This window comes from Ovis canadensis, chromosome 14, assembly GCF_042477335.2.
Source record: "Ovis canadensis isolate MfBH-ARS-UI-01 breed Bighorn chromosome 14, ARS-UI_OviCan_v2, whole genome shotgun sequence".
Classification (NCBI taxonomy): Eukaryota; Metazoa; Chordata; class Mammalia; order Artiodactyla; family Bovidae; genus Ovis; species Ovis canadensis.
Genome location: NC_091258.1, coordinates 24,332,341 through 24,355,404, shown reverse-complemented (window position 1 = coordinate 24,355,404; position 23,064 = coordinate 24,332,341). Strand labels below are relative to the sequence as shown.

At 48.9% G+C, this 23,064-nt stretch overlaps 1 protein-coding gene across 4 annotated transcripts in view; it reads right to left on the bottom strand.

The window, feature by feature from the left end:
- The window catches only part of KIAA0513 (KIAA0513 ortholog), a 60,098-nt gene that overhangs the window by 31,133 nt on the left and 5,901 nt on the right, over positions 1-23,064 (bottom strand). Inside the window, exon 1 of one of the 4 annotated variants that reach the window (XM_069549661.1) lies at positions 18,394-18,558. The exons of 2 other annotated variants lie outside the window; for them this stretch is intronic. The gene's annotated coding sequence lies outside the window, so the exon portion shown is untranslated. Of the gene's footprint in view, positions 1-18,393; positions 18,559-23,064 lie in introns of those variants that run through there. One more of the 4 variants, XM_069549663.1, reaches the window with a different exon arrangement.

Below are 23,064 nucleotides of genomic sequence, written 5' to 3'. Positions count from 1 at the left end.
GTATCATATGAATTCTGAATCGTATTTGTATTAGGCATGTGAAGAGTGTTCAGTACATGAACTGACAGGGCAATGGGGACTTTAAAGATGTCATCAGTATCAGAGACCCTGGAGAAAACGGCCGCTTTCAAAGTTCTGCCTTATGATTTTCAATGCTCTTTGCTTTCGTTTGTGTCAACAAGTGTAGACAGAAATTCAGTGACAGTCATTGGTATTAATGGTCCTCTCATTCAGAAAATCTTTTAAGAAAGCAAGAGTTATTCTTGCAATAAAGGCTTTGCTTTACTTGAGTGAGACAGAGAGGAAGGGAGAGGGGGATGGGAGGTAGGGAAAGAGAGAAGAATCTACTTTAAGAGATTAATTCTTTATCAAGCACAGGTCAGATTCTGTAGCACGAGGCTATACACAATGGTGACCACCTGGATACAAATACTTCAATACGCTAAAGAGTCTCGACTCTCGGAGAGATCTTTCCCAGCTTCTCTGTGCACACATTTCCTAATACCCCAGAGAGGAATACAGCTCAGGTGCCTGCAGTCAAACCATTCCCTTCAGCCCGGCAACCTGATGAGTGCAAGGGAGATGTGTGATGATGGGGTGAGGGGCTCAGGGGTTCCTTCCATCCGTCCTCTACGTGATGCTGCACATCAGCTATTTCTGTTACTATTTTCCAAATCCTTCAACTTTCATCCTTTTTTCCTCCTTCCCCACATGAACCACAGTTCTCCTGTACCAGCTTCATCCTGATTTCCTGATGTCTCTGTTTAACCCAGATCTCTTCATTGAATGCCTCTCAAACAGCCATCTTCCAGCTTCCTTATGGTTCTGACTGAGCAGAGTAATTAAGCACACACTCCATCCCATCTCACCCACTGAATGTGGCTATAAAACCTGGGCAGGATGGACAGGGCAGCTATTCGAGGGCTCTGAAAAGCAAACAGTAGCAGGCTGAGGAGGGAAGATGACCAGAATTTGAAGCCCTGCCATAGTGGGGGTGATTCTGCCTCCTCCCGACTCCAGGACCCCAGCCTGGACTGCATACAACCCAGTACCAGAAAGCGGCCTCAGCAGAGCTCCAGAAGCTGGGCACTGGCATGGGGAGCAGGGAAGGGGCTGCCTAGTTCTCAGAGGCAGCAGGCCCAAACCCAGGGCTGTTCCTCTCCCGCGCTTCTGTCTTCCTGCTATTCTCATGTCCCAGCCCCCAGCAAGCCCCAGCTGCAGAGGGGTGCACAGGTGCCTAAAGCTTTGAGGCAGGAAGCTTCCTTTCCAGCTAGAGGAGCTGAAGGAGGGGAAAACCCCACTGGACTTTTCTCTCTTGGTCATCCTCTTGCTTAGTCATGGATGTGAGCTAAGTCCCAGCAAGAGCAGGAGAAATAAGGCCCCACCTTCCAGGCTGAAGAGCCAAAGAAAGAGGCCTCTGGAACTGGAAAGGGCCGGGGAGACAGTGGAGCAGGAGACGCTCAGGAGAACAGCCCCATAGAGCGGGGTAGGAGTCCTCCCGGAATCAGCCCTGAGCTCAGCATGTGCAGATACAGGCCTGAGTGGCATACTGTGGACTCAGAGCACCAAGCCTCGGGAAAGAACGCGGAACCACACTGGGACACACACAGCAGAGCTGAAGAGCATCATGAAGGCTTGGAAAACACAACTGATGCGGAAACCCACAGAGGGCTGGCAGGGATCTCGAATCTGAACTCAAGCGGGTCTAGCACTTGGTACAACAAAGATGGCAGCATTCTCCACAGGATTTAAATAAGACCCAGAGTCTCATAACATAATATTCGTATATTCAGGATCAACCCAGAATTGCTCAGTATACAAAGAACCAGGAAAATCCTTAACTCACATAGGAAAGGATAATCAGTTGATGCCAGTGCCAAGATGACAAAGTATTAGAATTAATTAAGACTTCAAAGTCATTATTATAAAGCATACTCAAAGGAGTAAAGAGGAATGTTCTTGAAATAAAGGTAAAGACAAAAAGTCTCAGCAAAGAAACAGAAGAAATGAAGTGGAATCAAACAAAAATTTTAGAAGTACAAAATACTGTAACTGAAAAATTTTAAACCTCTAGAAAGGCGCAATAGTAGGATGAATATGATAAAGAAAAGAGAAAGTGAACATGAAGACAGATCAATAAAAATGATCTAATCTGAACAACAGAGAGGGAAAAAAAAAAGGTTTTTTAAAAAGTGAGTAGAGCCTTGGGGACCTGTGGAGCAAAACGGAAGGGTCTAACATCAATGTCATTAGAGTCCCAGAAGAAGAGGAGAAAGAAGACAGTGCAAAAAATATACTCGTTGGCCATGCCCTCCACAGTGTGACGTTGCTGGGTGACAGACACACAGACAGTGAATCAGGACAGAGTCCAGAAACAGCCCCACACAAGGAGAGCCAACCGAGCTTTGACAAAATTCCAAAAGCAACTCCATGGAGTGAGGACAGCCATTTCAACAACAAATGGTGTTGGAACAACTGGACATCCATGAGCAAAGAAATAAGTAAACAGATAAACCTTGACCTGAAACCTTCACACCTATTAAAATTATCTCAAATGGATCACAGACCAAATGTAAAACTTTAAAAACTTTTCAACTAAAACAATGTGAAGAGTTCTAAGATATGACATTTGAAAGCACAGTCCACAAAAGGAAAAGTTGATATACTAGACTCCATAAAAATTAAAAATTTTTCTCTGTTAAAAACACTGTTAAAAGAAAAGACAAGCTAGAGACTAGGAGAAAATATTTGCAAATCACATATCCAATGACGGACTTGTATACAGAAAACAGAAAGAACTCTCAAAACCTAACAGTAAGAAGACAAGGAGCAAAAGAACAGACATTTCACCACAGGTGATACAGATGGTAAGTAAGTACATGAAAAGGTATTTGACATCATTAGTCATGAGGGAAGGGCAGATTAAAACCACAGTGAGCCACCAATTGGGGTTTCCCTGGTAGCTCAGCTGGTAAAGAATCCACCTGCAATGTAAGAAACCCCAATTCAATCCCTGGATCGGGAAGATCCCCTGGAAAAGGGATAGGCTACCCACTCCAGTATTCTTGCCTGGAGAATCCCATGAGGGATCCCTCCTTCTCCCCAGAGGAGCCTGGAGGGCTACAGTCCACGGGGTCACAAAGAGACAGACACGACTGAAGCAACTTAGCACAGAGCCACCAATTACATACCTGCTAAAATGGCTAAAATAAAAAATATTAGTCATATCAAGTGTTGACAAGAATGCTGAGCAACTGGAACTCTAATATACATTGTTGGCAGGAATGCAAAAAGGTTTGCCAGCTGTTTTGGTTTTGCTTTTTAAGTAAACTTTGAAATTTTAGGGTAGTTTTAGATTTACAAAAAAGCTTCCTTGGTGGCTCAGATGGTAGAGAATTGGCCTGCAATGAAGGAGATGTGGATGCAACCCCTGGGTTGGGACGATCCCCTGGAGAAGGGAATGGCAACTTACTCCGGTATTCTTGCCGGGAGAATTCCGTGGACAGAGGAGCCTGGTGGGCTACAGTCCATGGGGTCACACAGAGACAGGCATGACTGAGCAGCCAACACTTTCACTTTTTTCACTTTACTGCAGACCTACCATATACCCCACATCGCCTTCCCTATTGTTAGCATCTTGTATTAGTTAGGTGTATTTGTTATTGTCCATGAACCAGTATCAATCCATTCTCATTAACTGAAATATGCACTTTATTCATACTTCCTCAGTCTCTTCCTAATGCCCTTTTTCTGTTCCAGGATCCCACAAGACACTGTCATCCTGTCTCCTCAGGCTACAACAGTTTCTCAGATTCTCCTTGTTTTTGAAAACCACAATAATTCTGAGGTATATTTGTGCGTATTTTGTAGAATGTGCCTTAGTGGAGATCTGTCTGGTATTTTTCTCATCGTTAGACTAGGATTATGGGTGTTGGGGAGGAAGACCCCAGAGAGAATGTACCATTTCTATCATATCATTTCAAAGGCACATACTATCAATATGACTCCTCCCAGGTGACCTTGATCATCAGGCTGAGGTCATACTTACCAGGCTTCTCCACTGAGAGTGCTCTTTTGTTTATCTCCCTTTCCAAACTGTGCTGTTTGAAAGGCTGTCGCTGTGGGCAGGCCCCCTTTAAGGAACGGGAAGTTATGCTCCAAGCCCTTCAGGGTGGAGGATAGACAGACATCATTTGGAATTCTTCTGGGTGGGAGATTTGGGAAGTTTCTTATAAACATATACTTATCACACACACCCACTCCTAGATATGTATTTAAGAGAAATGAAAACTCAGGGTCACACAAAAATCTGCACACCAATGTTTCTAGCAACTCTATTCATAACTATCCCAAACTGAAAATACCCCAAATGTCCTTCTCCGGGTGAATGACTAAACAAACTGTGGTGTACCCATACTAGAGTTGACCTCTCGGCAATGAACTCCCAGCACACGTAACACCTTGGTGAACCTCAAATGCATGATGCTGAGTGAAAAACACTGTCCTTGGAATTTCACCTACAGCCTGACTCCATTTCTAAGACGTGCTCCAAAAGATGGGGGTCAGAGGCTGCCAGGAGTTAGGGATGGGGTGCAACAAACAATGAAAGGAAATGCGAGGGAGACGGAGGAAGTGTTTTGTCTCTTAACTGATTTCGTGGTTACACAAATCTGTACCTATTTTAAAATACACAGAACTGTACTCCAAAGAAGTCAGTTTTACTATTTGTTGTTTAGTCAGTCAGTCGTGTGCAACTCTTTGCGGCCCCATGGACTGCAGCACGCCAGGCTTCCCTTATCTTCCACTCTCTAAAATTTTACTATACGTTAATTTTTTAAAAAGAGGTGGAAGCAGCGAGCCAAGTGCTTAGAACAGGGGCTACTAAGTAAATAGTAGTTCCCTTCTCTTACAAAAAGTGGGGCCCTAGAGACCCCAGACCCCACAGCTCCGTGGCTGATGTTCATCCAGCCTAGCGCATGACCTAGATTTCTTGGCTTGGCAGGTACCTGTGTCCACATTTCTCCCAGGTGTCCATTTGGAACCACACACCCTTCCTGACAAACAGGTCTGGACCTGAATTCTGGGAGAACAGGGTCAAACAAATCAGTCCTTTCAATCCCTGTGCCAGCCAAGCTTACGGGACACCACCTGCCTACACGTGGGCCACCCTTCCTCTGCAGGCAGACAGGGTCAGACACGTGAGACAAGAGTCGTCATTTTTCCATGATTTCTCATCCTTTGTCTACATGGAGGAAGGGGCCAAGTAGGAAGAAAGTACTCTGGATCAAGTCAGTTTGGTTTCAAAACAAAACAGGTAAGGCAATGCTAGTAGAATAGCCACATATCACAGGTGTGGGTATGCAGTGGAGACACACAGTAAGAAAAGTTTAATGAGAGAAAAACTCAAGAGAGAGACGACTTTCCCTGGATTCTCTACAGGAAGCACAAATAGCCAAAGGCCAAAGTAAGGACAGTCAAGAGCAACTTGCTGCATCAGGGAGAGAGGGCGGTGGCAGCGCAAACACATGGCCCACTGGCCTCCCCGGGGCTGTGCACAGCTTCCCACCCCCAGGCAGTGTCTCCTTTCCGACCCCCTTCCTCGGCTGGCGGCCACTGGAGGATGAGCCTCACCCATGGGGGGGGGTCCAGTCACGGGCCTGAGACAAGTACGAAAGCCCAAGCTGGACATAAGGATCAGGGTCAGCCACCTGGAGGAGCTCCATTAAGCCTAGTGAGCTGACCACTGGGCTGAGAAGGTCAACTGAGCCTGCAGAGGCTGGAAAACAGGCCCCCTGTGGCCCCAACATGTGGGGCAGGGCTCGGTGCCCTCCTCTGCAGTAACAGTGACTTGGGATCACTGAATCTTTGAAATGGAACTCAATTTCAAGAGCCCCCTGAAACTGCCTTAAAATAGTCATGGGCCCGCTCCTTAAGAACCAAATGAAAGGATCCACTCCCCAGAGAGCACCCCCACTTTACTGTAAGAGCTGGAGCAGCTCTGGGAGGACCCCGGCCCCTCTCCACCCACCCTTTCCTGCCGAAGAAACATCGGGGAACATGTCTGTCAGAGATCACGCCCGGGCTAGGGATGGACCCCCCTTTCAGTGGAAGGAGCTGCTGGGAGAGTTGGGGGTCTTAGGCTTCTGCACACAGAAAATGCAGTAAAGCTCCCCTCTGGGACCAGAGGGAAAGCCTGGGCTGGGTGACACAGGGCTCCCTGGGGACTCAGGGCTCCTGACTCGCACCCCAGGCCCCAGGTCACCACCTCCTCCCTTCAAGATCACACTATGGACCCAGCTTCCTCACGACTGATTGGACAAAGGCTGAGCTGCAGAGGCTGCACCAAGTGTCTATGCGGAGAAAGGACAAGACTTCTTATTTCTGAGCTGCTGTGGTTTTCAGGAAACAAGAGATGGGGAAATGCTCACGCCTTTCTAAAAACATGAAGGTCCACGGAAGGCATCTGAGGCAGTTGAAGTCAGTCACACAGGACAGAACCACCCGAGAAAGAAGAGACCAGCTCTGTGGGGCGGCGTCTGCTCCTGGAAGCAACGTGGCCGCCGGGGAGCGGGCCATGCTTCGGGCTCGGCCACGCCTGAAGCTCTGCCAGCCATCAGCCCATCCCTCCAACCAAGGCCCAGAGTTCAAGAGAACTGGGGCGATGCCTCTGGGTCCCCTGCCAAGATGAGACAGGACACCCGCCTCCAGGCCGCCACCTCCACAGCTGGTTTTGCTTGTTCCTTCCTGGAGTGACTGGCCCCTGTGTCCCTATTCCATGTGTGTGTGTTGGGGGGGCGGGTGTTCGTCGTTCAATCGTGTCCAGCTCTTTGAGTTCCCGTGGACTGTCAGTCCGCCAGGCTCCTCTGTCCATGGGACCTCCCCAGCAAGAATACTGGAATAGGTAGCCATTCCTTCTCCAGGGGATCTTCCCAACCCAGGGATCCAACCTGCGTCTTCTTCATTACAAGTGGATTCCTTGTACTGTCTGAACCACCAGGGAAGCCCCCATTTTCCCACTGCTGCCCCCTTACTGAGCAAATGTGTCTTCCTAAAACTCCACTCCAGACTCTCGTGTTAACAGAAGAGATCCCATGTGCTCTTTAGACTGAGTATTCCTGAAAACATGACTGGAGGAGAGTGTCATCCCATCAAGAAGACCAGACCAGCGCTGCTAGGTTGTTCCAGTGACCAGACCAGCATGGTTGTTCCAGAGAGACAGACAGACAGAGGGAGGCATCGGGGTGGGACAGTGGTCCAGCACTGCGGGACCTGATGACAGGGCATCCTCGATTCTACAGACAAGTCTGAGACGCGGAGCCAGAGTCCTTTATCAAGCCTTTTCAAGATCCTTATACCACTCATGACAGAAGCTACACACAGTTACATTTTTCCAAAAATTTTCTCCCCTTGCAAATTTGAATTTGCATAAAAGGACGGCATTTGCAGACGTCGCAAAACAGACACTGCTCCTACCTCTCAGCAAGCACCGGAGACCTCTGGCCACACCCGAGCACTGCCGTGGTTCCCTCCTCCAGAAGGACTGTTGCTTCAGCCAGCGACAATGGTACGAGAAAGCCAAGGTGGCTTGGATTGTCCTTTCCCATAATGCTGTGACTATCATTTAGCACTTTTTAATAATTAACTGATAATTACAATCAACACTCAGTGTATGCTCATGACACACCAGGCCCCGAGCTAGCGCTCTATGTGGAGAACCGGCTTTAATTCTCCAATAACACAGGAGCTAGGTTAGTACTATTCCCATTTTATGGCTGAAGAAACTTCAAGGCTTACAGAAGTTATCTAAAGAGCTTTTCAGATAACTATTTTAAACTAACTGTCCAAGGCCACAGAACTAAGTAAGAGGTCTAGATAAGCCCCAGCGAGTCTGGGTCCACAACCTTGCTGCTCACTGGCAGACAGCTAAGCATGCTCCAGGGAGCTGTCAGCAACCGGAGTGGATTACTGCTCCCTCATCAATCCCTAAGGGAGAAGATAAGCTATAGGTCTTCCTGTTTGGAAGTGATGCAGGCAATGTCAGATTTAGCAGTGTGACATTTTTTAGAAAGCATTTAAAGAAGTTTTTAAATTCCTACTTTAGTAGAGACTGGCAAACACACAGGGCTTAGTGCTTTTCACCTGCAAATGCTAGGTTTTCCTATTAGTTACTCAGGGCGGTTAAAATGTCTGCCTGCAACGCAGGAGACCTAGGTTCAATCCCTGGGTTAGGAAGATCCCCTGGAGAAGGAAATGACAACCCACTCCAGTATTCTTGCCTGGAGAATCCCATGGACGGAGGAGCCTGGTGGACTACAGTCCATGGGGTCACAAAGAGTCGGACATGACTCAGTGACTTCACTTCACTCACTCAGGGTCTTAATGGGGAAAACAAAAAAAACTGAACGATTTTAAAATAATAATAAAAGAACAAAAGGAGATGTTGGGCTTCCCTGGTGGCTCAGATGGTAAAGAATCTGCCTGCAATGTACAAGACCCTGGTTTGATCTCTGGGTCAGGAAGATCCCCTGGAGAAGGGCATGGCAACCCACTCCAGTATTCCGTCCTGGGAAGTCCCATGGAAAGAGGAGCCTGGTGGGCAACAGTCCACGGGGTCGCAAAGAGTTGGACAAGATTAAGCAACTAACACTTGCAAAGGAGCAAGAACAAAAACAATTATCCACTAAGTGATTCCAGATTTTATTTTACTCAAATAAAACCCCAAAGCGTTAGTATCAGATGAGACTTAAGATTTCTAGAAGACAGTGGGGGCTGGCAGACAGATGGGATGGGGAGGGGCTTCTCCCCATCTCCAGTGGTTAAAGCAACGTGCTTCCAAAGCAGGGGTCCTGGGTTCAATCCCTGGTTGGTGAACTAAGATCCCACATGCCGCTCAGCACAGCCAAAAGATTAAAAAAAAAAAAAGATTTTTGTTTTTTTAATTAAAAAAAAAGGGATGGGGAGGCTGACAGGAAGCTCAGGGGAAAGGTGCAGACTCACGGAAGCAGCTCTAAGATGGGAAATGGTGACACAGGGAAGGGAAGGGGTGTCAGCAAAGCGGCACAGTGGTGCACACGCAGCTGCGTCTGGAGCCCACACTTCTGCCCACAACAGCACCAACCGAGTGAGACAGAGAACTAGGGAGAGGAGGGAGCACTCCTGCCCCGGGGCTGGTTTGACATCTCTCTGCTCAGTGCCGAGTCCTGCAACTTTCATTGTCCAAGGCCAAGGACACAGCTGCTGCCTCTCATCTCGGATGGAGGGAGTGCCAGCGTGACGGATGAAACGTGTTATCCTGTAGAGTTCAGGTCGTGTGTGTGACCATTTATTAAGTCCTTACCAAGTCGTGGGAATTGCGATTACGTTCTAGAGACACAAAGATAAATAGTATATGAGCCTTCCTTTCCCAAACACCATCTAAGAAGAGACAGACATAAATGAATGATTATAGCAAGGGGGACCAGCGCCGTCATTCCAGGATGCAGGCGTGAATGGGAGACCGGAAGCAGAAGCAGGCGATACTGCCTGGGGAAGACCTGGACTGCACAGTTTGGGTGAAATCTGGTGGGAGCCTGCCAGCCAGGCAATGGGAGACACTGCAGAGAAAACAGCACGGGGCACTTCCGACAGTCTAGTGGTCAGGGAGTGTGGTTCTATCCCTGGTCGGGGAACCGAGATCCTGCATCCTGTGAGGTGTGGCCAAAAAGTAAGAAGAAAGAACAAAGAAAACAGCAAACAGCAGCAGGTGAAAGACAGTAGTAATTCCCACACACACACACACACACACGAAGCAGCAGGCGAGAGACAGTAATAATTCCCAACACACACGCGCGTGCACACACACACAGATGCTCAGACTTACTCAGACCCAGTCAGAGGACTGAGCATGAGAAAGATCATCAAGTGTAGCACAATGCCACTTAATGTTTGCAAGTATTCTCTAAAAGTGTAAACCTGAAGCTTGTCATCAATCCCTGTCCTACCCACAATAGTATGGGAGCTGAACTCTCTGATTTTGGGGAGTGTTCATATTTAAGAAGAATTGAAACAGGTGAGATTCTGCAGTGCAGTCCTGCTTATGAGTGTTAGTACATGTCTGTTTGTTTGCTTGAAAATGTAGATGGCAGATGTTGACTTCGAGGTAGGTGGCAAGAAATGGGTTTCTGCTTCTGCTTTGCTGCGAAGGTTTCCAAACAGCTTCCACGGGCGTAAAGCACACAGATCCACTGTTCAGCACGGGCTTCTCCAGACATCTTCCCTGCAGAATTCTAATTCGTGCTACAAAAGTGGAATGGCATTTTTTTCATCTCAAAGGCTTTAGCTGGAGGCAGTGCCTGTTTGGTCTGCCCTTTTAGGAAAAGAAATGCTAAGTAGGGGTGGGTTTACATGAAAGGGAGACAAGGGAATGAAAAGATGGGGCTGGCACAGAACCTGTCAAGTTTCTGGAGACTAATAACCTCCTTGACGTTACCAGAGGCAACTCAGAAACGCAGCCAACAGGAAGCCACGCTGATCAACAGCAGGGCTCCAGCAGCACGCATGCTGGATAATTCTCAGCAGTGGGGGCTGTTCTGCGGGCTCGGCAGTATCCCTGGCCTCCACCCACAGGTGCCTGAAGCACCATCCAGCTGTGATGAGCAGAAGGTCCCTAGATGTTGTCCCCAGTTGAAATCCCTGATCTAGATTAACTCTGAGCACTAACAACACCACAGAGCCTCAATCCTGTTCACTGCTTCCTTTTGAAAATCCTTTTCTTGGTAGTATCACCATCACCCGGCAAATAAGCTCAGTAAAGAACTATTGCGACAGGCCTGTGACATACTCAAGTCCTGATATGAAGCAGTTAGAGACCTACGAGAAACAGGAAGCCTTATGCATGAAATTCCCCTGATTAAAGGAGGCTCTAAGTGGCAGTGACGACTATTCAGTTGCCTCTGGGATGTGAAGAGGAAGGAGATGTGGTTCATTTGTTCGGTCATGTGTTTGTTTGATCACTCAGCAAACATTCTTGAGCATCACAGGGTGCCAGGTGCCATGCCAAGTGGACAAGGCAAACAAGTCCAGGCCTCCAGGAGCATGTGCTCAAATCAGAGAAGAGAGGTAAATAGGAGGCAGCATGCTCCCCATCGTAAGCGCAGTGATGAATGAAACAAAAGCACAAGCAGGACAGGTCTGCAGCCACTGTCCCTGTGTGGTCCTTGAGCCAGGGAACGCAATTCACTCAGACTGAGATGTGCCAACCACACAGACCCCAGACTAAGTGCAGGAAGAGAATGTAAGCTGTCTTGTTAACAATTTTTATATGATTAGATATGTCAATGATCATGTCCTGGGCATACTGGATTAAATAAAATCTACTATTAAAGTTAACTGGGACTGTTTCATTGACTTGCTCGTGAGGCTGCCCACCAGCAGCCCGGCCCCAGCAAACAGCAAGTTCACAGGCTCTGTGGTGGGAATGAACTTGGCCTGGTTGAGGCTGGTGGGGTTGCCAACTGCTAGGCAGGGGCTTGGGAGCCAAGTTAAGGAGTCGGGGTTTCATCCCAGGAGCACTGGGAGAGACCTGGAAGGTGTGCCTCAGGGGAATGCCACGATCTGATTTTAATTGTGCAAAGATGCTGCGCTCTGGTGACTGTGCAGAGATGGGACAGGTGAGGACAGAGAAGGACCACTGGGTGGGAGGGGTCAATCCCTGGGACCCCTCAGGTTTTGGCCCCTTGGGGTGACCTGAGAGATGGAAGTCCGAGAGGCTGCTTCCTTCATGGGGCACAAGGCTCTTACTAATTCCCTGTACATTACATTTGATTATATGGACAACCTTTACTCCACGACAACAGGAAAATGAACTTCTTTCATCATCCAGAGCAGGCCTCGGGTTCCTGAGAGTGATCCTGCTGCTTCTCGAAGTCCAGCATAACCTGCCTCCCTCCAGAGAGGGATGTGGACCAGCCTCCCTCTGTGAACCAGTTTTCTATTTCCTGTGCATCACGACACGAATTAAGCTTTTCACTGTTGGATCTCACCGAATTCTTTGGCTTCATTCTTGGCATTTACTATGAACTTTCAGTTCAGTTTAGCTTTCTTCTCTTGTGAGGCTTTCCCCCTGACACACTTTTCCTGGGCTCTATTTTTGCATCTTAGCTTCCCTGTTTCACCCTCAAAGCCCCTCACTCGAGGATGCCAGCTGAACAGGAACCCTCCAAGCTCACTAACTCTGGCATTTTCCCTTTGTGCTGCTCTTTCTAGATTCTCCTTTTCCCCTGCTTGTTGGTCATCGCTGCCACCAGTGAGTCATCAGCTCTGAGTCATGCCTGGCTGGGATGCAAAGGCCTCGGAGCACACCTGTCTGTGAAAGGCTGGCCCTTGGGAACACAGCCCGTACCCAGCACAAGCTTCCATACATGGATTCAGTAATGAGGAGAAAAAACAAGCCCCTTGACTCTTTTTTTTTCCCCTCCAGATTTACCATTTCTTTCAGCTTTTGGTGGAGATGATTCCCACAGTGCAATGCGTCTTGATCATTCACTTTGCATTTTCAGAGGCGGAAGGACGTTTCCAGAATGAGCTGAGCCCAGAAGGCCCCAAGGATGAGAGGCTTTTCTTCCATGACGTCCCTCCTCTGTCATGGGACACGAAGTATCACCCCGTGTGCCACGCTGGGACCACACCACCTTTTGAGAGCTATGAAGATACCACCAAACTGTGCACAAAGCATGGAGGATGGGCTCCCCCCCAGACCAGGAAACTGGAAAGATGAGCTGTAAACACAGCATGGTACTTGGACCAGACCTGTGTGACCTGAGAGCCAGCGCTGCCCTCACAGGCTGTGACGGGAGGCACACAGGCCTCCTCACCAGGGCTAACCCTGAAGCTCAAGGCACCGGATCAGAACCCACAAATACAAGTTCTGCTCCCACACTCCTCCCTGAAGGCCCCACGCTCTACCATTACAGATTCCTATTTTTCTAAGCATCTCCCTTCTAAATATAAAACTCTTGGCAGAGGTGTTCCCATCAGGTCTCAGCACCTGGGAACAGACCAGCCTAACAGGTCCCCACAGCAAGGGTTCTGAAAAGGCAAGAGGCATGAAAAGTCAGGATGGGAGTGCAGTGTGTGGGATGACATGGGGTGGGGGTGGGGGTGGCACTTGGGGACATTAAAGGACATCCAGTCTCTGCAAAGAGACACAGAAATGGGCAGAGATGGTGCCGCTGGGAAGGAGACGGAAGCCAGGGGAGGGGAGGTGGAGACAGAAATCACTTTTCCCTGGACATCCTCCCGTATCATTTGAGTTTTGTACCATCTGCATGAATTACCCAGCCAACAAACAATTAAATAGGGGAGGGGTGGGTATTGGGTATCTGGGTGAGACGAAGCCAGCAATAAAAAGACATCTGAAGGCGAAGGGACAGGTTATATTGGCCGCTCTGCTCACAGGCTGCCCTGCTCTCACCACCCTCAACGCCACTCTCCACCCACCAGGCCCTTCCACAAGTTTTTTAGCAACTCCTGCATGGCCCTTTTTCTGAACCTTTTTCAGGGTCAAAATCTGAGACACTGAAGCTCAGAATTCTCAAAAGCCTTACTTAAAAGCCCCTCAGAATCACTGGGAAAGTCCCACAAAGGGAAAATGTGACTCTTCTGATGTTGTGGCCTCCAGCTTCGACCGGCTGCACGAGGCCTGACACGGGAACATCATGTCCAGCGGCACCGTTTATCTCACCATCAGGGAGCCAACCCTCCGCCACAAGGACGGGGACAGAAGTGCGCCAAGGGAGCAGTCATGCCCCGAGGGCCCTCTGGAGCTGTCGGGGAAACTCCGCATCCTGCCCCGGGCTGGAACCACCAGGGAGACCTAGCCACCAGCAGTTATGGGGAGAGGCCACGGGCTCTGCAGTCAGTCGGGAGGTTAGTGCGGTCCTGGATGACCCTGCGCAAATCACTCTATGAGTCAGACCCTCCCTCTCCTTGCCTGGGACACACCTAGAGCACAAGCTATAAGGTGCAAGTTGTAAGGATCACAAATACTTTAGGCACAAACATCCAAATCCATGTCATTAACCCAAAAAATAACCCCCTCCTCCCAGTTTTACCCCTTAAAATGTTACTGGATCTCAAAGTTAGAAGGTGTTACGCTTTGAGCATTCCATGAACTGAACCACGGAAAGAGATGCTGAGGGATCTCCCTGGTGGTCCAGTAGCTAAGACTCTGTGTTCCCAATGCAGGGGGCCTGGGTTCTAGATCCCACATGCCACAACTAAATATCCTGCACGCCGAAACTAAAACCTGGTGCAGCCAACTAAACATTTTTTTTTTAATCATAAAGTCATAATGGAATAGGTTGGGCCCCAAATCCAATTTGACTGGTGTCCTTACAAGAAGAGACAGGGAGACACACACAAAGGGACGATATTGTGAAAACACACATACATACACACAGCCACATAGGGAGAAGGTCATGTGACCAGAGAAGCAGGGATGGGGGTCATGCAGCTGCAAGCCAAGGGACAGAAAGGGTGGCTGGAAACCCCCAGAGGCTGAGAGGGGGCAGGAACAGATACTGCCTCTGAGACCCCGAGAAGGAACCAACCCTGCTGACACCTTGATTTTGCACATCTTGTCTCCTGATCTGTATGAGAATAATTATCCCTTCCTTAAAATCCCCCAGTTTGTGGTACTTTGTTACAGCAGCCCTAGGAGACTCATAAACTGATCTGGTTTTACTGTCTAAAGCTTAAAATTCTGTGGCCTGACAGTCAGCTGACCAGCCTACGGACGGCTGTCTCTAGTAAGAGACGACTACGTTATTATCTACCAATGCAGCAATCCCTCTTATCTTTGACAAGGTCTGTTATAAAAATCATTCATTTAGCAAATATTTATTGAGCACCTACTACATGTCAGGCGCTCTTTGCACTGTTGATGCGATGTTAAACGGGGAGCCGGCACTAAAAGTACATACACATATGGCCATTTCTGATACCAATGATGAAAGTAAAACGATACAACGTGAGCAAAGTGGGTTGGGGACCAGGATGAAATTATTTAAATTGTTAGGGGAGCTCCCACTAAGCTTGTGACACTGGACCAGTGACCTGAATGACAAGGAGTCAGCCACAGGAGAATCTGGCTGGAGGAAGAGCCAGTGCAAGTTAGACCCAGTCAAGGCCCAGAAAGAAAGAGGGACTTTTGTTGAGGGAGGGAGTAGCAACTGATGAAGCTGGAGCAACAAGGAAGGTCAGTCAGTCCTTGCAGAGTGGGCCCAGGTAAGAAGCTTGCATCTGATCCCAAGACTACTGAGATGTCACTGGGGAGAGACACGATTTGATTCAAAGTTGTTTTTGTTTTAAATCACTCTGGGACTTCCCTGGTGGTACAGTGGCTAAGAATCTGCCTGCCAATTCAGGGGACACAGGTTCAGTCCTTGGTCTAGGAAGATTCAATATGCTGCTGAGCAACGAAGCCTGCAAGCCACAATGACTGAAGCCCGTGCTCCTCCACACGAGAACTTTCACCTTTGTCATTCCAGATCTACACAGCCACTGATGCGCCCCCGACTGCCTTGACTTTTTTAAAAATTGTTTTGTACAACTGACCTGCTGAAACACACTCAGATAACCTCCTCCGGTGTCCTTTTTCAGATCTAGATGCTCAGAGCTAGAAAATGGGATTCAAGCTTATTCTTCCCTAATGAGAACAGCTGTGCCCTCTTTAAAGAGGAAAGGAGAAAAGAAAAAAAAAGCATCACCATAACGCAAACAATGCCATGTATAAAAAAAGCTGGATAAAACAAAAGTACTGGGTCAACTCCTCAGGTTTCACAACCACTGCATTTTTCTTCTGGGTGGAGGACAAGGAAAACGATTATGGCAAGTTTCCCTAGAATTGCCTGGGTCTGTTGCATCATATGGCTGAAGACACCTAGACTATTAGGAAACCCCGAGCGCTTGAGCAAAACACACTCCCTGCAATCATACTTCCCACTAGGTTTCTCAAGGACCTATAAACAAATCTGAGTACATGCAGACACTCAAGCCTGGGGTAGAAGGAAGTGGTGGAGAGCATCTACGCTTGAGAGTCATGCTGCCTTAGCAAGCAGGGAAAGCAGTGGAGACAGGGATGCTGGGAATCCCTGGAGCCTGGGATGCGTCTATCATCGGCCCGCATCCTGCATCCTGCTCAGCAGAGCGGTGATGGGCCACCGCATCTGGGGTCAGACAAGTAGGCTTAACACTCTGCTTTGCTCCTACTAGCTAAGTGACCATGAGCAAGCCATTCAGCCTAAGTGTCCTCATCTGTGACATTTATGAAGATCAGTTAAGATCCTGCATGTGAGAGCCCTTTGCAAATTACTCAGTGGTGTAAAAGTGAGGGGTTATCATTGGCAATAAGGATTTTTACTCCTCCCTTTGCATGTCATATGGGTTGACTTTCCCTGACTTTCTCTCTTCCTAGGCTGCTTTTGATGTTTCTTTTCACCTGATTATTTTCTTTTGAGAGAAGGGAAGAGAGACAGAGGCAGATAGCATGATGACTCATTTCACCTTAAACCTTCTGAAAAACTGTCCTAAAAAATGTGCTCTCAGAGCCATTTTGTGGCTGCTCAGTCGTGCCTGACTCTTTGCGACCCCATGGACTGTACCCTGCCAGGCTCCTCTGTCCATGAGGTTCTCCAGGCAAGAATACTGCAGTGGGTTGCCATTTCCTTCTCCAGGGGATCTTCCTGGACCAAGAATTGAACCTGTGTCTTCTGCATTGGCAGGCAGATTCCTTACCAATGAGGCACCTGAGAAGCCCTTCAGAGCCATTTGGAGCCATCCTAAAGCAATTTACTTCCAAAGAACCAAAGCTATTGTCATGCAAAAAGGACCATGTCTAATATCTGTGGATATTCTGCACTGTCTGGAAATCTGTAGCGAATTATTTAAGGTTTGTGATTTATTCAGGTCACTGAGTAGTTTTTCATTGGCCTTAATTGCTGTGTTCTCAAATAATACAAACTATCTTCACTTTAACCCACACAAGCCATACAAAAGACAAAGACGGAAGACTGTATTCCAGAACCAATTGAGAAGTTAGAGATAATCTGTTCAGTAAAGTGCATATGCTTGAGTCCTCAGCCATCTTCGTCTCTTTAATGGGAAAAGAACCTCACAAGTCAACTTTCTCATTGTGAGCTGATCTCAATAGCCGATCACCCTGTGCTTCAAATGCGTAAGCAGTCCTATTTCTGCACCAAGTGGAAATAAAAGCCAGTGACAGCCCAAGGGAGAGATGGAACAAGGGGAAAACACACACTTCCAAACAGAACCACGGAATGATGGAAAGAAGCGCTCACGCGTAATACAACTGAATTTTTTTTCTTTGCTTAATTCAGTGTTAAGCATCTTGGTTGCCCTGGTTTAGGCTGAGGGAGGGGGTGCCTCGAATCAAATGAGCTCCAAACCTCAGCTTTAGGTGACAATGGTCTGGAGGGTGGCTTGCTCCCTGAGCGCTGTCAGCTTGCCTCTATCATTTACTCACCCCAGAGAGTCAAGCTGCACGTCAAGCTCCTCACCTGTGCCAGCTCAGAGGTGAGTTCCTGCTCAGTCTGCAGGCTGGCACCCTGGCCTCACACTTACCCGGAGTCACAGGAGCTGGCCAGTCCCTACTGACAAGTCCTCTTCCTCCTCCCAAACGCAATCAACCTACAACCCAGGGAAGCCCAGACCCCACGCAAGGCGAAATTCGCACCCAGCTCCAGAACTTCCCCCATCCTGTCCTTTCCAAGACCCTGGTCCCTGGGCCAGGCCACCCTGAACAAGCTGCTCTACACAGCTGCTCTACACGGCCCGCGGCAAAGCTCCTTTTGCTCCCGACCACCGTGGGGAGGGGGCCCCGGGGAGGCGGGCCGAGCCCTTCTCCTGTGCCCCCATTCCGCCCCCGCTGCCACCTCAGAAGCAGAGGGGCAGCAAACTTAAAGCCCAGCACGCAGCACAGCTCACCAAGAGTCTTCCCCACCCCGGTTCGAGGAAGCCCCTTCCCGGCACGCTCGTCCAGGAGTCGGGGGGTTCCTCCCCCAAAACTGGGTAGCCGGCTCCATTCCTAAGCCACCTGGCGACACCGTCAGCTGCCAGGGATGGGGACACCTTTTCCGGCTCCCCCAGCCCCCAGGGAGCGCCCCGCTCCCCACAGGGTGGGCTCTTGGCCCCCTCTTTCCGTTTCCTCGCCTCAGCGCGAGCCGAGGCCGACCCCGCAGAGCCCCCCGGGGCCCCGGTCCCCACCCGACCACCCCTCACCCGCCGGTCCCCGGGCGCTCCAGGTGTCGCCCCTCGGAGAGCGAGTCCCCGCGCCGCCCACAGAGCCCGGTACGCCGTCCCCCTCACGGGCGCCAGCGGGCCCCCCGCCCCTCTCACCGCGGCGGGGGTTGGCCGGCCGGGCGGGCCCGGGAGCCAGAGCGCGGGCGGGCGCCTTCGGGATCGGCTGTGCGGCCACTGCGCCGGCCCCGGAGCCGTGTCCTTCTGAGGCGCCGGCCCGCGCGAGCTGTCAGTCAGCAGCCCGGGCCCGCCCCCCCCGCCCCCAGCCCGGACTGCGCAGGCGCGGTGCGGCCCGGAAGCGGCGTCACTGGCTGGGGTGGGGCCGCCATCTGCGCCCGACGCTCCGAGGCTCTCGGGCACCTCCGGTCCCGGCTCGCTGCGGGCTGGGGCCGCCTTTCGGATGCAGGCGTGCTCCCCCGCCCCTGGGAGCACTCTTGGGGACCTCTAACAGAAGGTCGCCGCAACGACGTTTCCTGGATCTGCTCAAAACACTAGAGTGTTCTCCCGGGCCGACCAGAGCTGTGGGGTGGAGGGTGGGTGCAGGCCTTTTTGCGGACAGATGAGTGGATTATTTGATGATTCTGGAGGTGGGGGAGCCCGGGAAGGGAGTATAACCTGATTCGGGTTGCTACCCCGCCCTGGTGTCCGCACCTTTAAGACAAGGATCCCCTTATGCCATTTCCTGCTCGCCTGTTGCAGTTAGGCTGAAGCCTTGACTTTAAGGAAAGTGCTTGTGAAACAAGTCAGGCAAGGATGTATGGAACGGAAGGGCACTGTGAGGCCGATTGATTTTTTTTTAAACGGGGCATCTTAAAAAGCTGATGGATTCCACTTTCTGCTCCAGAACTCCTACGCCCATCAGCATCTTTTCACCAGATACAGTAACCACAATTTTCGGGCTGTCCAGCTTGGGTTTCTTCCACATCTCTTCAAAAGAACAAACCAAAACCACAAAAGGTAAAAAATATGTGTGCTTCGGACACTTATTTTTTTAAAAACGCTTTTTATTTTATATTGGAGTACAGCTGATTAACAATGTTGTGGCAGTTTTGGGTGGACAGCAAAGCGACTCAGTCATACATATACATGTATCTGGAAGATTTTTCAGTTCAAGAGCAAGCATAGGAATGTAAATGGACACCCCCCTCCCAAAAATCTTGGGGTTATGGCAAGCTTGGTTCTAGCACCTAGTGAAACACTGAATTCTGACACTGCAAATTCTCTGAAGACAGTTCCAGAGCTACACTGCAGAGCTATAGAGCGCCTTTGGGTTGGGTAACTAAGCTGTGTCCAACTGTTTGCGACCCCATGGACTGCAGCCCTCCAGGCTCCTCTGTCCATGGGATTTCCCTGGCAAGGATACTAGAACGGGTCACCATTTCCTTCTCCAGGGGATCTTTCTGACCCAGGGATCGAACCCGCATCTCCGGCCTTGGCAGGCAGGTTCTTTAGCCCCGAGCCACTGGGGAAGCCCTAGTAAAGCCCTGCCTCTGAATGAATGCCCTGGCATCTGAACTAGGGCAGAATGTCAGCTTCAGAAAACTGGGGTGGGGGTTGTTCTCGCAAGTCCTAGGGGTTAGGCAGGAGGAACTGGAGTTCTGCCACTCGGAAGAAAAGATGGCCTGTGGATTGACGGTCAAGTATCTTTCTTGTGCCCCACACATGGAGCTGCTGGTCCCTGGGAAAGCGGCCTGTTAAGACTTGCTTGGGAAAGTTTTAAGGGACCAACGGGAAGGAAAGAGCTGGGAGCTGTGGTTCTACAATAGGCGTGGGGGCCTTGAGCACCTCAGCAGCTTCTGGTCCATTTCCGATTTGCATGACCAGCTCCGTGTAGCCATCATTTGTGAGAAACCAGATCTCTGGGTATTTTAAGCTTCGTGTGAATTCAGAGAAGTGTAAGACAGCGTTCATTCTCTTATGTGGGCACTACAGATGGGGGGCATCACACAGGCTACAAGACCATCATGAAGACTGTATGGAATGGAGGAGGATCATGTCTGCCGCTGGAGGAAGTCCTCCCTTGGTTCAGTGAGTGAACCCAGCACCAGGAGCAGACTCTTGCAGCCTTGTTTTCACTCTGGTGATACCAGCTATTCAGGAAAATTGGAAAATGAGGGTTCATTCAGGGTCAGACTCCATTTGGGGGAAATATCATTTGTCCTCAAGAGATTCACCTATTTCTCCAAGCTTCATAAAAGATCTTGTGAACTTGCCAGAAGGTTGGAGAGAAGCACATGACATGGCCATTTTACTTAAAAAGGGGAAGAAAGTAAATTCTGCAAACCACAGACCAATGAACTAGACATTGGGCCTGGGAAACATTCAGGACAGATGACTCATGAAAAACATCTATGACCCCTCAGAAGAGGAAGCACCAGTGGCAAGGATCAAGTCACGCTGGGTTAACCATGAGATTTCAAGATATGAAATCTATACTGGTAATTCGAGGAAATAGGATAGAACTAGTGTATTTGGACCTGGGACGTATATTTACCACAGTGTAAATGTGTAAGTGACAAAAGTCCAGGCAAACTGGTTTTTCAAAAAGAGGGAATATAGGGACTTCCCTGGTGGCCCAGTGGTTAAGGCTGAGCTTCCACTGCAGGGGGTGCGGGTTTGACTCCAGGTGGGGGAACTGGAGTCCTGCATCCCTCAAGGCACAACCAAAAAAAAAAGTGGTAATAACAGGAATACAGTGGCTTACATGACTGAAAAGTTCTGGGGTTGGCCCAGCAGGATCCAGGGGCCAAGTGACATCATCAGAACTTGGTCTCGTCTCTCTTTCCTTGACTGCTTCCCTTTGAGGTGGGCTTCATTCTCAGATCAGGTTCTTTTTTTTTTTTCAGGTTTTTTTCCTTAGTATCTTTTTTTTTGAGTATCATTGCTTTACAATGCTATGTTAGTTTCTGCTGCTGCACAACAAAATGAATCAGCCGTGTGTATACACGTTTCTTCCTGTAGAGAGTGCTTCAGGAGCGGGAGGCTATGAGCTCCTCTCCCAGTTGTATGACCCTCAGCACACTCCTTAAACTCAGTGGGCCTGTTTCTTCATCTGAACAAGGGGCCAACCGTGACATGTTTGTTCATTCATTTGCTGCGTATTGCACTGTCGCAGGAATGGGAGAGAAGGAGGAATTTTTGATAATGTGCCGGGGAGGAAGACATGCTGAAGGGCAGGAGAGGGCCAGCTTGGGATTCCAGGGAACACAGAGCCCAAGGCACAGGCCTGCTACCCCCGAGGGCTCTACCTGCAGCTGGAGGTGAGGTGACCCAGTGAAAAGGAATACAGGAATGTGTCACCACTTTGGGTTGTTTAGACTTCCTGGGCCTTGTTCAACACCTTGGGTTGGAGAGCTCCAGGCTTCTGGCTTCCCTGATCTGGCTGATGCATTCAACATCACAATCTCAGTGGAAAAAATAAGAAACCACCCAACTCCCTTCTGAAGAAATTTCTGATTTTTCCACTGTACAGCCCTTGAAGTCTATTTCTCTCCCACTGTTAAAGTACCAGCATACAAATCATAAATGTACAAGGCTGAATTTTTACCAAGTGTGCACTCGTACAACCAGCACCCAGCTCAAGAAATGGAATACTACTAGGCCCCTAGCATCCCTACTACCGTGGTAATCACAGCCCTGCCCTGTCTTCCTATACCAAAGGTCAGTTTTGCCCAATTTTGAACTTTCATTCAACATCCTATTTGTGAGACTTACTTGTGTGTAGTGTACACTTTCTCTGTATTCTGTTTCACTGTATGGGTATGCTACATTCTAGCCCCAAACTGCAAACAACCCAAATATCCATAAACGATGCCGTACAGTGTACTGTGGGACTGTTCTATCACAAGTCTTTCGATCTGTCTTCAGCAGACACTGCTAACGGTCCTGTGGGGTGGTTTAACAATCGCATTCCTGCCCCCGGCAGTGAAGTGGATGGAAGCCCCAGCTTCTCTGCGTGCTTACCAGCACTTGGTGTTTTTCATGTTAGCCATTCTAGTGGGTATGTAAATAGTATTTCATTGTGGTTGAAGTTTGCATTTCCCTGATGACTAATGAAAATGAGCATTTCTTTCATGTTTGGATTTTCTTCTGTGAAGTACCTGTTCAAGTGTTTTGCCAATTGTTCCACTGGGTTGTCTCATTTATTTTAAATTTTTATGTATTTTAAAATGGATACATGGTTTACAAACCTAACAAGTTACAAACCTATTCCTTGTACATTTTCCCAGGGATTGTATATACAAACGTATATATGCCCCAGATCGTCTTTTTCAAATACAGTTTTACACCGTAATTAGTTGGTGATGGACAGGGAAGCCTGGCGTGCTGCAGTCCATGGGATCGCAGAGTTGGACATGACTGAGCAACTGACCTGAATTGACACCATAGAGCTAATATACCTCAAATATCACTGCACAGTATTCCATTCGTATGTATAACATACTCTACTTAATATACTGACAGCATATAGGGCGATGCATTTTTATGCTTCTACAAAAATTTTATGCTTCTACTATAAATACTGGAGTACAAACATCTTTGTGTGCATGAGGGACTCTATCTGGAGGATAAATTGCTGAGTTGGGTCAAAGCGTAAATACAATTAAATTTTTGTGATTCATACTTCTATCTTGCTCTGCAAAGAGCTGAATAAAGTGCCAGTTGCACCAGTTTGCTCTTCCTGGCCAATGCACAGAATTGCCAAACTTTAATGTTCATCAACTGACTAGGTGAAAAACGGGATCTCTTGATACTCTTAAATCTGGATTC